This window comes from Toxorhynchites rutilus, chromosome 1 (assembly GCF_029784135.1).
Source record: "Toxorhynchites rutilus septentrionalis strain SRP chromosome 1, ASM2978413v1, whole genome shotgun sequence".
NCBI classification, from domain to species: domain Eukaryota; kingdom Metazoa; phylum Arthropoda; class Insecta; order Diptera; family Culicidae; genus Toxorhynchites; species Toxorhynchites rutilus.
The window spans coordinates 5,565,671-5,583,593 of record NC_073744.1 but is presented as its reverse complement, the minus strand read 5'-3'; positions in this window follow the sequence as shown (position 1 = coordinate 5,583,593).

Here is a 17,923-nt window from a genome sequence, read left to right as displayed (position 1 = left end):
ATGGAGAACGATCCACGGTCGAAATAAGATCGATTCATCCATACAACTGCTCTGCTCTGCAAGACACATCGGGCTGCTGTTCTATAAAGAACCCAACAATGATCAATATCAACTGTCTCTGCTGTCCGGTCTGCTGAACAATGGAAGAACAGAAAGAATACCCTTACGCCTAAATGGCTACTACTGTGTAATTTACCATAATTAAATGGAACAGAAAATTTAACGCCTAAATGGCTACTACTAACTACTGTGTAATTTACAATTAATAGAAACATAAACATATGTACATGTGCACGATTAAAACCCGGCTCTGTTACAGCTAAAATGCTAATGAGCCTAATAAAATAAATAAATGGGATAAAAAAAAACTTGTTGTTTTGTTCAATTCATGTCACCATCCACCACCGGTATTGGGAACCCTTACCGAGCATAAACGGATAATATTCGTAGCGCTGACCGAAGCAACTCTCAGCGAAGAGCTTTCTTGTATTTCCCCTTGCTCGTGAGCATTGTGTATTGTGGTGCAGATGGCGACACTCATGCTGCCCTCTATGTCTGAATATTGGAGCTTTCCCCCGCGAAACGCAGTGTTGGCAGATGCCAGAGTTATGAAGTTTGTGCATCATTTGAATCTTAATTCCAGATCACAATTTTTGTCAATTATTATTGTAATGCTTAGAACATGCATCAGAACATGGCCCACACACACACACACATACACATACACACACACACACACCAAGGGAAGCTACCCAGAGGTGTGGAGATCGTGGGCTTCGCGGACGACATCGTAACAACGGTAATCGGCGAGACGCTTCAGGAGGTGGAAATGTTGGCGACTGAGGCTGTAGACATGATCGGTAGTTGGATGGACAGCGTAAAGCTCCAGATGGCACATCACAAAACCGAGGTGCTGTTAGTGAGCAATTGTAAGGCAGTGCTGCGGGCAGAGGTATCGGTCGGAGGACATACCATCGTTTCGAAGCGGGCGGTGAAGTACCTCGGAGTCATGATCGACGACCGGCTGAACTTCAACCAGCACGTCGACTATGCATGTGGGAAGGCGTCAAAGGCCATCAACGTGGTGGCGAGGATCATGCCAAATAGCTTTGGCCCAAGCAGCAGCAAGAGGCGTCTCTTGGCAAGTGTATCTTCGTCGATACTGAGGTATGGTGGCCCTGCCTGGTTGGCGGCTCTGGAAACCCACCGAAATCGGAGGAAGCTGAACAGCACATTCCGACTCATGGCCATGCGAGTCGTAAGTGCTTATAGGACCATTTCGACAGAAGCTGTGTGTGTAATCGCCGGAATGATTCCCATCTGCATCACTCTGGCGGAAGATAGCGAGTGCTACAAGCGACGGGAAAGCAGAGGTATCCGGAAATTGATGAGAGCGGAGTCGTTGGACAAATGGCAGTATGAATGGGATACGGCAGAAAATGGTAGATGGACGTACAGGCTGATACCGGTACTTTCGACCTGGTTGAACAGGAAACACGGTGAAGTTAACTTTTACTTGACGCAGTTTCTGTCTGGGCATGGCTGTTTCAGGCAATATCTACACCGGTTCGGGCACGCAGTTTCACCCCTCTGTCCGGAGTGTGGAGATATGGAGGAAACACCGGAGCACGTCGTTTTTGTCTGTCCCAGGTTCACCGAAAGGCGCGAGGGGCTGCCTGCACTTCATGTCGAGAATATTGTGGAGGAGATGTGTCGCGACGAGATGATCTGGAATGCCGTGAGCAGTGCAATCACACAAATCATGTCGGAGCTGCAGCGAAGGTGGAGGGCTGACCAAAGTGCTGACAACGTCCGACGGTGAAAGGTGAACAACGGCGACGGCTGTTGCAAGAGATGGTACCTCACGAGAGTAGCTGTGACGGGGTGCGCGTTGTGTTGGAGGGCACCACCTAATCGGCTCTCCGCTGGGAAGAGAAATCCTGCGAGGGTGACTGTGACGGGGCGCGCGTCAAGTTGGAGGGCGCTTCCTAATCGGTGCACGTCTCGACAGGTAAACGGATACTGCCGCGGAGAACAGCAAAAGGCCTACCTGACAACGCCTGATCGTGGCCTGGATGGAGGAACACCGCGAACATTTCGAAGGAACGAGCATCAAGGATGAAGCCACGATCAAAATGGTGAATACCCCACGAGAGTAGCTGTGACGGAGTGCGCGTCAGGTTGGAGGGCACTGCCTAATCGGCGCTCCGTTGGGAAGAGAAATCCTGCGAGGGTGACTGTGACGGGGCGCGCGTCAAGTTGGAGGGCGCTTCCTAGTCGGTTCACGTCTCGACAGGTGAGAAACCCCGCGAGGGTGGCTGTGACGGGTTGCGCGTCAAGTAGGAGGGCAATTCCTAATCGGTTCACGTCTCGACGGGTAAATTCAAAATGCCTGCGAAGAGGACATCAGCGCAGTGGAATTAATAACGAATGGAAAGAAAAAAATATTGAGAAAAAGGGAAGCACAACGCTAGTTAGCGTTGAAAACTCGAGAAGTGCATGAGCACAGCCGCCCCCTGAAGTAGTCGCCTAGATGTGGTCCCAGGGGGAATAAGGCAACGAGTAGAGGGCTTGGTTTTTGTGGGTGCGATCCCCACTCGACGTCTGGGTTAACCCTTCCCAGGTAAGGCTGGTAGAGCGTTCCTCACCTCTTAAAAAAAAAAAAAAAAAAAAAAACACACCAAGGGAAGAAAAATATTATGATTAAAACAGAGAATACTACAGTTTCTATACATGTTGAGGTCTATGTGTGAGATTAACATAAAGTGACCAGACGCCCCGCGTTACGCGGGACAGTCCCGCATTTCAACAAAATGTCCCGCGTAAGATTCCGTCCCGTGAAACGTCCCGCATTTGGCAAAAGAAACGAAAATGTCCCGTGATATCAGTATATTTCAATATCACAATTTGATCATGTTGATTTTCTTAAATGGATGAACCTCAAAAAATACTTTTATTTGGCAGATTGTTCAAGAGCGCTTCTAATGCATCCTAAGATTAATACGTTGAGCTGGTTTCATCGCACCGACAGTGCGCTTTTTGTTTAGAGAGCGTCAACTGGAAGCGACAGCAACAAAATTGGAAAATGATTTTTATAAAAGTCCCCTATTGATCCGCAGGGACCAACGCGAATCAAACGAAAAGATCATCTTTGGTCCCCTAGCTCGGTCAGGGCTTAACGTTTTAAATAAGCCGGAAGAACTAGTGTATACTCGACAGGAAGAGGGAGGGTTGTTTGATGAAGTATCGTGAATGAAGCGCTGGAAGGTCTTACGGAAGTTGGCCGGAACCTCAACCATGGCCGATTAAAAGATGTATGACGGCGTGTTCTTTTACATTTTCGTGGCTTTGGTCAACTGTCTCTCCATTTTGGCCATTCGCTCAAATGTTTCTAACGGTCGCAGCTGAGGAGTGTTGAGAAGGTTGGCGGTCTTCGTGACAATGTTTATCTCCAGCCGTCAATGACAATGACAATGTTTATCACATCTGTCAGAGAAGGACCTCCTTCGAGAATTTGATGTAGATAATATATTCGAAGTCATCGCTTACCTGGTGAACGTAAAGTGCCCGATCCCCTGTCATTCGTTAAATTCTAGCACCAAGTACGTCTCGTCTTTCATTATAAGCACGGAAAGTAGTGAAACCAGTGAAAAAGAAGTTTTTCACTTCTTTCGCCGGAAAGAAGTTTTTCACCAGCACCTCAAGCTACTCCTTCTGGGTGATTGCTTGCTGCTCAGATACGGCCGGTCTCGTCTGACGCTTCCACATAAAAATGTCCAGTTTGGCCAGATTCTCCTTCACCGTTTGGCCGGTTGCTTCGATAAGGAGCAACAGGGAGATAATGTTGTAAATACCAGATCGGCTATATCTGGCGGACACAAAGTGCCTCAGGATGTTCGACTCCTTCGCTGTGGGGTGAAGCTTGCAGTATGAAAAAATCATCAAGTTGCTTGATAGTGCTGCTGCTGCGATTCAATAGCCTTGAATCATTTTTGTTGTAGGCTTAATAAACGTAAGATTTAAGAAAAATCTCGAGCATTCCATTCGGTAATATTCGTAATTTTTTTTTCAAAGAAAATTGTTGAATTCGAATCGTTCTTGCCAGGCGTAAATGCTCTGATAGAGCGAGTGATTTTCAGGCGTAAACAAAATCTAAACCACCGAAAAATCACAACTGAGTGCCGATACTTAGAAAGAAATAATACATATCAGTTCAGACAAGCTAAACTATGGTATATGTTCACATAACGTTTTGTTATTTGTGTCCCGCGTTAGACCTCTGACCATCTGGTCACTTTAGATTAACAGTATCGTAACAATATTTTGATAAACTTAGGATGTACTCAATCGAAACTCTCAAATGTGAAAAGACTCGCGTATGGGGTAATATACACTTTTATTAAGGCTTCGTGTGTGATGTGTACTGATGATTTGCACAACCTAGTGTCATAAGGTCTCCAATTTTTAATTTAGAATGCTGTTGGTTTCAAACTGGTTTGAGACGATCCGGAAGGACGTTATACACATATACAGGACCAGTGACGTAGTGTGCGGGCGGCAAACCCGGCATTTGCCGGGGCGCTGGCCCTTTGGGGCGCCAAAATCCAGGAAATTTGAATTGAATTTTTTTTTCTACAATTATGTTTCCCAATTATTACATTTCATCTTTCAATTGAGGAAAAAACACCCATCATGAGTAGTTGCTTCTGTCCATACATTAATAAAACCTTCTGTCCGTACATTAATAAAACCAATAATCTCTCTCTGATGGTTCTGTCACATTTCTTCAATTTACCTTTGATATTGTCCAATATATCTCGAAAACAATTTGGTGGATTAATAGTTTTTTCAATGAAGTCGATTTTGTTCTCCATATAGGGGAGAGGAAGGCAAGCTTCCGACGTTAAGCTTTGGCGAACTCAGGATCTTGGAATTATTTTTTTTTTAATGTTGATGCTGATTCATATAGCCTGAAGTGTTTTCTATCATATTATCTATTGGATGGGCAAAAAATCTTAAAAAACTTGTCCACCCAAAAACTTTGCGCCAAAAGCGTCGAATGCCTGGAGGCAAGTTGGCGAATATGGTTTGGTCACCTAAAAATAAACAACAAAAATCAAAATAATATTTAATTATCCTTGGTTGGAACAGTGGAAATGCCATTTTCATCAACACTGTAAATGTCACACGCAGGAAAACGATACTGAGCTCGTATATCTCCAAAGTTCGAAAAAATAAGTCACAATTTTCTTTATTGAACGCCATTAATTCTGGCTTTCTCAAAGATAGCTTATGAGCCTTCATAAACATTTCAACCCATGTCCGTCCAGCGCACGTTCCTTTGAAAGGGTGCTCTTTTAACCGCAAACGAATAGGCAATTCTTCGAAGCTGGACCTGAATGTTGCTTTAAAGCGGCCTTTATTGGACGGCGTATCCTGAAATTGATACGGATTTAATATTTCTTGCATAAAGAACATGGAAACGCAAATGCTGAATGATCTAACCTCCATGTCTGGATATTTTCGTCGATAGCGTCTCAAAGTTGGTTCTGGCACACCGAACCGTTTTGAGGCACCCAGAACAGACAAACCTTCTTCTATAGCTTTTATAACATTCTCCAAACTGATATCCGACCAATATTGGCCTCTTTTTCGCTTAAAAGCTCTAACCATCTGCGATAAAAAACCAAAAATTAACATAATGTTGCAGTTCGCCAACTTGCCCCCAAGCGACTTTTTCAATAAAAAAAAATTTAGCTAAAAAAAATTCATAATTGAAACTCGCCGGAAACAAACAGATTATGTACAATAGAGTACCTTTATCATGTATAAAATTATTTTGAAATTTTAACTTTTCTCATAAAATGGATAATGAAATTTGAAAAAACGGAAAAAATAACAAAATCACGATTTTTCTCATTTTATTTTCCTCATTTTATTTATTTTTTTTTTTTCCACTTTTTTGTGATAACGTTTTCGGCAGAGTTACCGAGTACAAAGTTTGGCCTTGTTATGATGCATCTTCAGTAAAAAGTAGGTGGCGCATCCTTCATTACAACGGGTCAACTTACCGATTCGTCATATTGCCTCCCTCTCCCCTACCACTTGATGCAATCCCGGCTGTAATGGCAGCTTGTCAAGTCAGGTCAGAACTTCACTGGACCATTGTGTGATAGAATGAATAGCAAAATCCTGTTCTAAAGACACTCCTCCTTGTAATTGTTGCCCCAGTAATGACAACCATTGTCTTCGTTCCACAACTACAGATCCCTTGCCAAATCATCAACTTACGCGCAAATTTATCTGCGTAGACAAATTTGAACCTACCCTACGCTTGACAAGGTAAAATTTTGTTACCGTCTATTTTCTAAAAATCCATTTTTACGTACCCTATGATCAGAAAGTACCCGGATTTTTTTGAAAATAAAACAAAATAGAGTTAAATTTCAGACAAATTTATTTTATCTCTTTCAAAATACGATTAATCGGAAGCAAACACGTGTCAACGCTTGGCCCAGTCCTCCATGCATCCTTGGTAGGGCAACGAAAGGGAGGCTTTTAGTTCCCTTCACGCATTCTCATTGATCTCATCGATCGACTGAAATCTTTTTCCACGAAGTGGCAACTTCAACTGGGGAAACAAAAAAAAGTCGCACGGGGCCATACGGTGCTTACTCGGTGGTTTATACTTGATGTTTGGTCAAATAATTCATTACAATTATGGCTCGCTGCGATGGCGCGTTTCGCGTTCCATCGTCGATAACTTTTGGATGTATCCTTCAATTGACGATCTAACGCAAAACGTAAACGATCGGTGAGACATCTGGATTTTGTTTTCGAACTAAGAAAATGATGCTAATGTAACCTAAAACTCAAAAAACAAATTGGCGATCTAACGCAAAACATAAACGATCGGTGCGACATCTGGATTTTGTTTTTGAACTAAGAAAATGATGCTAATGTAATCTAAAACTCAAAAAACAAATCACGTATATTTTACTTCCGGGCTTTCCAAGGTAGTTCTCACATGCAGGAATCGTGCATTTTTCTACTTGTGTTTGATTGTGCTCTCGAATTTCCTTCTATAATTCAACGATTGTCAACATTTTTATAGTTTTCATTACTGAAAGAGGTAAATAAATAACATGTTATATATAAAATTGCGCAGAATTAAATTTCTTACAAACTCATCGCAATCAAATATTCTTTTATGATTATAACATTGTAATTTGTGGAAAGAACTACAAACCTTCCATAAGCTCACATGGCAAAATTTAAAACCATCATCACTTTCACCGCAGCGCCGCCTAGGCGTAGATTTGTACGTTAGATCGCCAATTGACGAATTTACGCAAAGCTGAATCAGCTCATGCGACATCTACATTAGAGCTCAGAACGACAAAAGTGAGGGTGTTTGTTTATTTTACGCACTGAAAAGCAAGATTCGATGGTGATTATTCATTTTATTTCAATTTAGATTCATTTCAGCCATTGAATGTCCTCAGTATGTGGTAAGAAAGTTGGAGTTTTGTATATTTACGATGGTTTCAACACGCGATTTGACCAAAGTCATAGATAATCTTCGAAAATTTTATGTTTGACAATGCATAACGGTTATTGATACTATGGATAATTGCGATAAAATCGATGTCATATCAAATTGGCTGATATCACTGATTATATAGGGGCCGATACGAGAAGGATTTGCAGTAATTTTAGCACAAAACTCCCTATTCATCGTTTACTTAGTTGAAAAAAATTAAAGTTACAATACTTATAACAAGCCATTCCTCGTAATATACATAGCAAATTGTAAAGTTATGATTTCCTAATCTTTTCAGCGTGGAAAGAATTCACGAAACCGGTAAATTTGAAGATAAATTCTGATTTTTCTAGAAATTTTGAACGAATTTCATACCAAAAAAACAAAACATCCTCATTTTACTCGCTGCGCCATCTGGTTGTAAATCCAACGTAAATTCGTCAATAAACAAACCACCCGGATCAAAACGCTGTCAATAGTTTCTCGATTCAACAACTAGGGGCGCTGAAGTGAATTAAAATCAGCGACCAAATTCTAACTGAAACACACTTTATTTCTTAAACTGCATTATAAGAACGCATACTTCTAAAAAAAAAGTCGGTGTTATTGAAAGGCAATTTTTGAGCTATTTTTGTGCTGGAATGAAAGAGCTTGCTAGTAAAAAAAAAAGTAAAAATGGCACAGACCGCGCATCGTGCTAACACAGTTTCAGCAATCGTAAATTGATTGAAAATTATCTGCGTTCTAAAATGAACCAAGACCGACTCAATGGCTTGGCAATTTCTTCGATCGAAAATGAATTGTTAGCAGATCTTGATTCAAATGCAATTAAGGATCATTTTGCTCCAGTTAAAGCACACAAGGCAAAGATTTGATCAGAGAATAAGCGAAGCTGGTAATGATTTTTCCTAACCTTCTAAATACGGATAAACTGCTCAAAGTGAACTTTGGTATAAAGGAGTAGCTTTCTCAAAATGGTATTGGTGTCGTATCAGCGTAGCAACTTCAAATGGAGGAACTTCAACGTTGTCTCCTGGGAAATAAGCCGAAGCGACGATGATAACGGTTTTCCCTCGGGTCGTTGGAACCTACAATTGTATTGCCACGATGTCACGGTTGATAAATTCTGCGATCGGTACATACCTAATGATATCCCGTATAAGAATTGCTGCTCTTGGTGCAGTTTGTGTGCTGTCACTGAGAAGCTTACATTTTTGTGTAGAGATTCCTCGAATCCTAGAATTATAGAACCAAGGCCCTTGAATAAGAGCCACATCCAAAGTTTCGTGAATGAACCTTCTGCTTAGGATGCTGCTTGCTCTCTTGGCGTGATGAAGGTTCACCTGAATAGACTTTATTCTTTTGTTCGTCTCCATTATGCAGGGAGAGGCTGCCGGAACCCGAAAAGCTTGTTAGGATTGTTCATGTGAGTCCCACGAGTTGCGCGGCAAAGAAGGTCAGCTACATCAGTGACCCGCTTAATGCAGTAAGGGCGGAAAATACTGTTGAGGGCGCCCCGGTGCTCCACAGGCTCCGTTATAGGCAAGGTATTTGATGAAACCCCCCATACCATTCAACCCTCGGCACGGCACGGTGGCTTAGGGGTTTATCCATTACTTTCTTTCTATAATAACCATGGATAACAGCTATTACAACCATCCTCCTTTTTTGGGGCTTTGGACCCACTGCTCTGGTTCTCAATAGTTTCAGGTTCTTTTTCGGACATGGCGGAGTTCCAACATCATGCTAAAACTGTCGTTACAGTTTAACAACTCAACAATAGAGTTTGTTGGAGATGGTGTCAGCCTTGGAATTACTATTCAATCCAACTTCTGTTTTGATAAATTTATATTCAAACAATGTGGGAAAGTGTACGCTGGTCTTCGAACATTGTATGCTACTACTTCCTTCCTCAGTGCAGACACTAAACTCAAGCTTTTCAAAAGTCTTATATTACCCCATTTCATTGCTTGTGATTTTCTCCTTTTCGAATCATCAATGTACGCTCAATCTAGATTACAAATAGCATTGAACGCATGTGTACGGTATGTATTCAACATGAATCAATTTTCCAGGGTTACTCACCTACAATATCGTCTGCTTACCCAGCAAACATTAAGTCGTATGAATAACTTTAATTGGAGGCGATATACATACAACCAAGACACATTTGGATGATATATGATGCATATAACTAGCATATACACGCAAAAGTGGAGGCGATATACGTATATGTCAAATTTCGTACGCATATAAAGCCGTATATAACGATATACGATGCTTTTCGAACTGATATGCGATTTGATCCGACAATGTTACCTCTCAATTCATCAAATATATGGAAAATCGTGTTTTTTCATTTTATGCGATTTTAGATATATATGATCGATATTTTGATTGATATTTTATGCGATTGTGATTTGATACCAATTTATATGTAACTTAACGATTCAATGTTTGCTGGGTAGCTGCCCATTTGTAAAATTTGCGCCTATATGATGTTGTCTATTTCTATTTGATCTTGCGAGAACAAATCATCCTGGCTATTTATATGAAAAATTGATTATTTTGAGTAGCGCGCGTGCAAGAAAATATGTTATCCCGCGATTTTCGGATTTAAGAATAAATGTTTAAAGCACTTTAACCATTAAATTAGATAAATTAGTCGAATTGAAAACAATGAAAGTTGTATTAGTGATGCACTATTCTGTATACGAATCATTGTAGCATTTAATATATATATATATATATATATATATATATATATATATATATATATATATATATATATATATATATATATATATATATATATATATATATATATATATATATATATATATATATATATATATATATATATATATATATATATATATATATATACATATGTTCCCGAAAGACGTAATCGTACGTCAAAAACGACATTGAGTTCCCCACGATCCAATGAAAAAAGGTAATCCTTCTACATCTTAGGGGCTGTCCACATACCACGTGGACAGAAAAAGCACGATTTTAGATTCCCCCCTCCCCCTCCGTGGTCAAGCGTGGACATTTTTCTCTTTTTAATTAAAATAACTAAGGAAATGTCTGAATCGCGCTTAAATTCCATTTAAGTTTATTTTATTTCAGGTTTTACTAGCTGTACCCTGCTGTACCAGGTAGAGAAATGTGTAGCATAACAAAGCACATGTTCCATTTAATTTTAAAATACTTGTGAGTAAACTTTTGATTTTCCATTATCAGCGAAGATGTGCAGGCTATCTAGTTTGCCCACACGGAAACTAGTAATGTACAGTTGACCAGGTGAGGAACAATCCGCATCTGAATATAAACTACACAACTTCGAAGATTGATCTGGAGCTTTACTAATTGTGATTTCAAACGCCAATCGAATAAAATAAAATGGATTTGAAATTATTTTCAAATACAATTTTAGTTCAGGTTTTTCCTAAAAAATGTGTTGATATCACATAGAATACATAGATACAATAATGTTAATTTAAGTTCACAGCTTTATTTCAGAAGTGTACTTATTCCATCTGAAAATCCAGTAATAATCCAATTAACCTGGTTGATTCGCTTTCATTCGATTCAAATGGAATTCCAGTAGAATTTTTTTCACAGAGATATTCTCGATCTAAGGAAAATTTGTTTTTTCATTTTGGATTATAAACATTTAATGACATAACGATCGCACAGCAAATCGATGGACAGTTTTGAAATGTTCTATACAAGACCCAGTTATTGCTTTGACAAATGCATCGTTTTATGACAGTTACAGCGTTCCAAAACCCACTCAACATTTTCGATGTTGCATTCTGGTCCTTTATTTTTTTTTATTGAGTGCAGATCCTTGGCCACTCCGGAATATGATCGATCACAGCAAATGCCGATTCATCATGGGCCTGATTCTCGAAAACACTTCACGGTGGAAACGAAATAAACGGCACGCCATTGAACTACGTTTTACGAGTTAGTGAAGTGTCGAAGATAATGATGAGTTTTCAGGCAGAATGAGCACTTTTCAAATAAAAAATCATTAATGAAAATTAACCTCTTCTTATCAAACTGGTACTCAATGTGAGTGGAAAACTTTGTTTTCTTCGTGTGATCTAATAATCTCATACAAAAATTTAATCTGAAGATAATTTGATTTTATAATGATAAATTTAGTGGGAAACTAATCTCGCATCCAGATGTCGACACCGTACCGTTGTCATCGCGAATGCGTTTCATACCGTTTCCACCGTGAAGTGTATTCGTAGTGTATTTGAGAATCAGACCCCATCACTCTGAATTTCCGATTCACCTTTAGGGCGATTACACATTATCCGGTTTCAGCCGGACCGGTTTCAAAAAGCGCCGCTGGGTTTGGACGGATAACCGGATAACAATGTGAAAGAGTCATCGCACTACACAAAACCGTACATCATTCACATACACATACATGCATTTATTAATATAGTGGAATGACAGGTAAACATTGCAAATATTTCAGCTACATGCAGCTGATTGCATATGGGAAATCCTGAAACCACAACTGCTGCGGCAACCACGAGCCTTCCCAAATTTGTGTCCATTGGAGAGTACATTCGGCCGGGGTGTGGTACGCCAGGCCTCGCGTACACTACTTGCACATCAGAGCGGTGTTCTTATGTTAAATAAACATGAAAAACCTACTGGACAAAAAACATGGGTGTAATAAACAGTTTTTCAAAAACTAACTTTAGTCCAGTTGCGGTGTACTTATCCACACGCTAAGTTCTTTTATTTCCAAACATACACAACTAGTGAAAAATTTCTCTATTGAAAGAAAAATTTTAACGCTTTCGCGTGAGTTCTGTTACAATACTAAAAAATTTATTCAAAAGTTTCACAATATATACATGGTTCCTTAAACTAAGATTGACGAGGAACATCTCCTCTCTCTCTCTTGAAAACCGATAACATATCGGTTTCGTTTAGATCATCTACCTTCCTTGTCCCTTCTTCTAGCGTATGGTAACGTGCAGTCTGAGACGGCTGCACTACCCTAAGAAAATACCTTAAGTTTATAGCACCTCGTCGGTGCGCCTATCTTATTCTTGGATTTCCCCTTTCCATCCTTCGCTCTAAATAACATCCTTTTATTTTATTACACCCTGCTGGTGTATCTGGCTGAGCGCAGCTAGGGATGGAAAAGGGTAATAAAAATGCATCCTAAATGATGCATGCATTAAATTGTTTACCGGACGCTATTTAAATATTCGTCCATTCTGAATTTATGACCGGCAATAATTTCGAACTACAAGCGTTTTCTAGCCTAACAAAACACTTGAGCTCTTACATCTTTTAATTGCCTTACATTGGTCCTTTCTAAACGTTTCTATACCTCGCTTGGAGGTCTTTTCTAAATATAATCTCAAATAGTGCTTATCTTATGGATCTCTAACTCGATTCGCGATAAGCCTCAGCTGTCCGTAACATTCCGGACTCCGTAAATCTACTACATAGATTTACCAAATTCTTCAGTATTATCATTCTTTTCTACATTTTAATTTAAATTTTTGATAGTCGTTCTACATGTTCTAAATCATATACATTTGCTTGAACATATTTCCATCTGTAGCTGTATCGCTTTATTCTGTGTTTTATTGTGTGATTTGATTTCACTCACATTATTATCTTTTCCTTACACTTACACTTACAAGTTTATACTAGAAAACATAACTTATTATTTGTTTTATTAATAATAGTATTTTTTGTTTCATTTTTATTTCTGCATACAGTTATGCAAACTAATCGTAAACATTCGTAAATTTCGAATAATTGCTCTCACTAGTAATTTGATATAACCGTTAATTATATAAACTAACTTCAAGTTTCTTTTTGGAAAATTATTCATTGAGGTTCAGTGTTATATAATATTTTCCATTAAAGGAAATGCAAATTACATTTTCTTTTCTCTTATAAGATTTTCTTTCATCAAACACAACGTTCTATTTTAATGCTAAGTTATCTCGTTGCCAAGAAAGGAATCTTGAATCCAACATCCCTTTGCTAGTTGTCTTGTTACATTGCTGATATTGTTTTTCTCAAAACATCCTTTTGAAATAATTAGTCAATGTGCTAATCTTTTGGTAGTACAATTACCGTTCCTTCAGCAAGTATTAACATTAAAGTTTGTCTCTGAATACTAAATCCAATTTTAAAGCCTCAGTTCTCATGTAACTGTTCCGACTAATCATATAATACGACTGATCGTAGCTCACATAAACTTTTTCAAGTCGTTTTCTTTATGCATGCAACTCATGCTCTCATAGTGTGATATACTTTGAAATACATTTAAAAATTTCATTCAATTTTTTTTCCTGTTACTTGTATTCAAATAACTCATAATGTCATCTACATTGTATAGTTAACCATCTCCAATCTTTCCCTCAGTTAAGACTGGAAGCTATGCTTTTAATATTCATTTGAATAATGCATTGATCATATTCTCAGCAACTCACATGCTGAGCTTCGCAAACCACTTGTTTAAAAAATCTTTCTTCAGCATCTCACATGCTGTATTTCATCAACCGACTTACTGGTGATGTTGTTACTCTCAGCAATCCACTTGCTGAGTTTTAAGCAATTCACTTGCTTAAAAAAGAAACTTTTGGTTTTGACCCCTTCAGCAAATCACTTGCTGAAGGTTAAGCAATCCACTTGCTAACAAATCAGTCTTCCAAATTCTTCATAGCTGTATTTTTAATTTTTTCTACCATCAACTAATTTACAGTTGATATCGCTCCTTTCAGCAATTCACTTACTGAGCTTTGAGCCAATCATTCGTATAGAAACTGGCTTCAGCATATCACTTGCTGCGCCATAATTTTTTTCTTTAGTGGTCAATGTATATTTTTCAGCAGAATACTTGCTATACTTTTAACCCATCAGAGTAATGTTTTGAGCATTCCAAATGCTTGACGCTTGACCAGACAGTCTCTTCTTTTTTGCTCTAATTGATATTTTGGACCTTACAAGTTATCATTTTATTGGGTCCATTTTATAACGAAACAATTGTATCTTAAATTGTATTAAAGTCTTTCAGCAGCTCACTTGCTGAACTTCAAGCAAATCATTTGCCTAAAAATATTTTCTAATTAATTCAGTTAACAGTTTTGTTAAATTTCCATTTTAAGATTTTCGTCTTTATATTTTATCAAGCTTAAGATTTTCTATACTTTATATAGATATAAAGAATATCAACATATTACAAACGTTGAAAAACAAACTTTCCAACCTCTATATTAGAGAGTTTATAGTTTTGATCTACGGTAATAATTTCCCTATCTGGGCCATAATTTTGCAAATTGCGGAAACATATAATGAAAGAATCCGAACTCATATCTTGCGCTAACTCAAGATGTATTGCTCTCGTTGTCATACAGGTAAATAGACACCCCTAATACTTAGGAAACAGTCTTCTAAAGATTTGAAAGTTATTCAGAGCCATAATTTTTTTGGTTATAAGTAGTCCTATTTTATACGAATCTATGGCTTTTAACTATAACGATCGCATTATTTTATATGTGTTGCCCTATGACTAAATATTGTCAACATGTCACAAATTTTGCAAAATAGAATATTCATCATATTTCGTTAATGATGGTACAATAGTGTAACTCGCGGTTACAGAGTGGAAGTCGTTTTTGATACGACGTCGAGGATACTGGTAATCTGGGGTACAGTATTTATCGAGATTTCCAATACTATAATTATCGACTGAATATGATTTTCTATTGTGGGAATTATTTCTCCTTGGAAGAAATGAAGATTCATTTATAAACAATTCCTTTGGTGTTATTTCTGGCGCTACCTTCCTCGGAGGCTCAATAACACAAATCTCTATATTTGTTGAGTTTTCAAATTGTATGTTAGCATCTTGTGATGAATCATCCATCTTGATGATAACACTTTTGGTTTTACATTGGCTCCCAATTTTTGGGATGAACTTTGCACTTCTAAGGAATTTTTTAAAACCTTCACGCCAGGCTTTCGTCTTCAAATAAAATTTTGCTAATATTTTTGTTCTATTTCTGAGGACTACTTCCTCTACTGCTACAGGTGGTTCTATTTCTTCAAACCGTTTTTCTGTTGGGTATTTTATTTTCTGTTCAACAATCAGTGTTGCAACAGAATTCTTAATTAATCCAGTAGCTGGCCTTTCCCATTCTGGATCTTGAAGGTTGATAGATAGTTTTTCTATCTTAAAATTTTTAGCGTTTCCATTATTGGAATCCGCTATTTCTTTATTTGCAGATATCTCATCCGCCCTGACTTCATGCATCACGCATGGTTTTTTCTTTTCCGCCATAATTCCTCTTTCTGTGGAGGTTTTCGTATTTTCTTCTATCACAGCCCATACATCTGTGATGATACCCGTTTTGCCTATTGCGGGCAAACTATTCTCATAATCAGATTCGCGTTTTGCGACTGATATGGTTTTAAATGGCTCTTTCCTCACTGGGAATGAGCAGCCATCTTCACCGCTCTGAGGACTAACATCTCCTAGTTTTTCATTCATTTCAACTTGTATCACTTCAAGTTTGTCTTCATCATCTGAATCTTCTGACTCAGATGAATTGTCATTTTTCCTCCTCATATACCTAGCCAACTTAGGGTTCCACGGAGGAGGTGCAATTAATCTGGTTACTTTAGATGATTCAAATACTTTGTCATCTGAATCATTACCTTTCCTCCTGCAATCAACTAGATCAGGATTCCAAGGAGGAGGCATTTTTAATTGATGGCATTCCTCTGAGTTTCTAAACTCAGATTCAGAATTGCCATTTACTCGCCTATGCAATTCACTAATTACCCTAAATGGAGGCGGCTTGGTTGGCATATCCTCCTTATAATAATTTCCCCACCCACTAGGATATATGCTAGTAGCGAGTATTCCTATTAAGTCACTTATTCGCACTTTCTTCGAATAATTATATTCTAGATCTGTGCATTTGACACAGATCCACCGATCACCCGTTAGAGGGGCTTGCTTTAGATTAGTGCAACTCAAGTGGAACCATCGCTCACACTCGCAACAATAAATCATCTGTTCCTCATCAGACTCGTGACATAGGTGACAGTGACCCTTCACATTACGTGTGAAGTATTTAGTGGTAATCATCTTGTATGTGTTTTCCATATTCCTACTAATTTTATTGTTTATATTTTAATGTTGGCTCACTTGACCGTACGAATTTATTCCTTTATCATTTCTTTGCTCTCTTGGCCCCTATTTTAAAAACTCCCATGGTTGCTATCGCAACCCCTATAATTCTTAATATAGATTAATTCTATACCTGTTTTTCGATTAACTCATCTGGTGCTGGGATACTACTGATGCTGCTGGTGCCGACTGGTTCTTGAGTGGTCCAAACCTTCTGGCTCGGATTGTTCTTGTCACTTCTGATAGTGCCAATGCTGGTGCTGCTGCATCTAATGCCACCGCTTGCTTCTGGTTCCGCTGGTTGACAGTTCCTGGTATCTCTAGCGATGGTCTCTCCGATTGTGCCGAGGATACTGCTGCTACCTCTTGCTTCTAACTCCACGACCACGTGCTGCTGCGGCAGTTGGTCATATTTATAATAACTGCCTTCTGGTACTTGAATTAACATATATTTATGTGTGTATATAGCATCCACTGCTTTAGTAAAGTTCGCGAAACGAATACACTCTTTAGGCATCCACTGCCTTAGGAAAGTTCGCGAAAAGAATACACTCTTTAGGCATCCACTGCCTTAGGAAAGTTCGCGAAAATAATACACTCTTTAGGCATCCACTGCCTTAGGAAAGTTCGCGAAAATAATACACTCTTTAGGCATCCACTGCCTTAGGAAAGTTCGCGAAAATAATACACTCTTTAGGCATCCACTGCCTTAGGAAAATTCGCGAAAATAATAAACTCTTTAGGCATCCACTGCCTTAGGAAAATTCGCGAAACGAATACACTTTTTAGGCATCCACTGCCTTTTGATAAAATTCACGAAAGAAATGCACTTTTTAGGCATCCACTGCCTTTGAGAATTCACAAATTCACACTTCTCGCATTCACTGCTGAGAAGATTTCACGAACATCACCTCTGGCATCCACTGCCGAGAAGAGTTCGCAAATTAACACATTTTGTACTTAAATAAAAGGAAAAACTTGCTCCTCTCTGGAGCCACCATGAAAAATTTCTCTATTGAAAGAAAAATTTTAACGCTTTCGCGTGAGTTCTGTTACAATACTAAAAAATTTATTCAAAAGTTTCACAATATATACATGGTTCCTTAAACTAAGATTGACGAGGAACATCTCCTCTCTCTCTCTTGAAAACCGATAACATATCGGTTTCGTTTAGATCATCT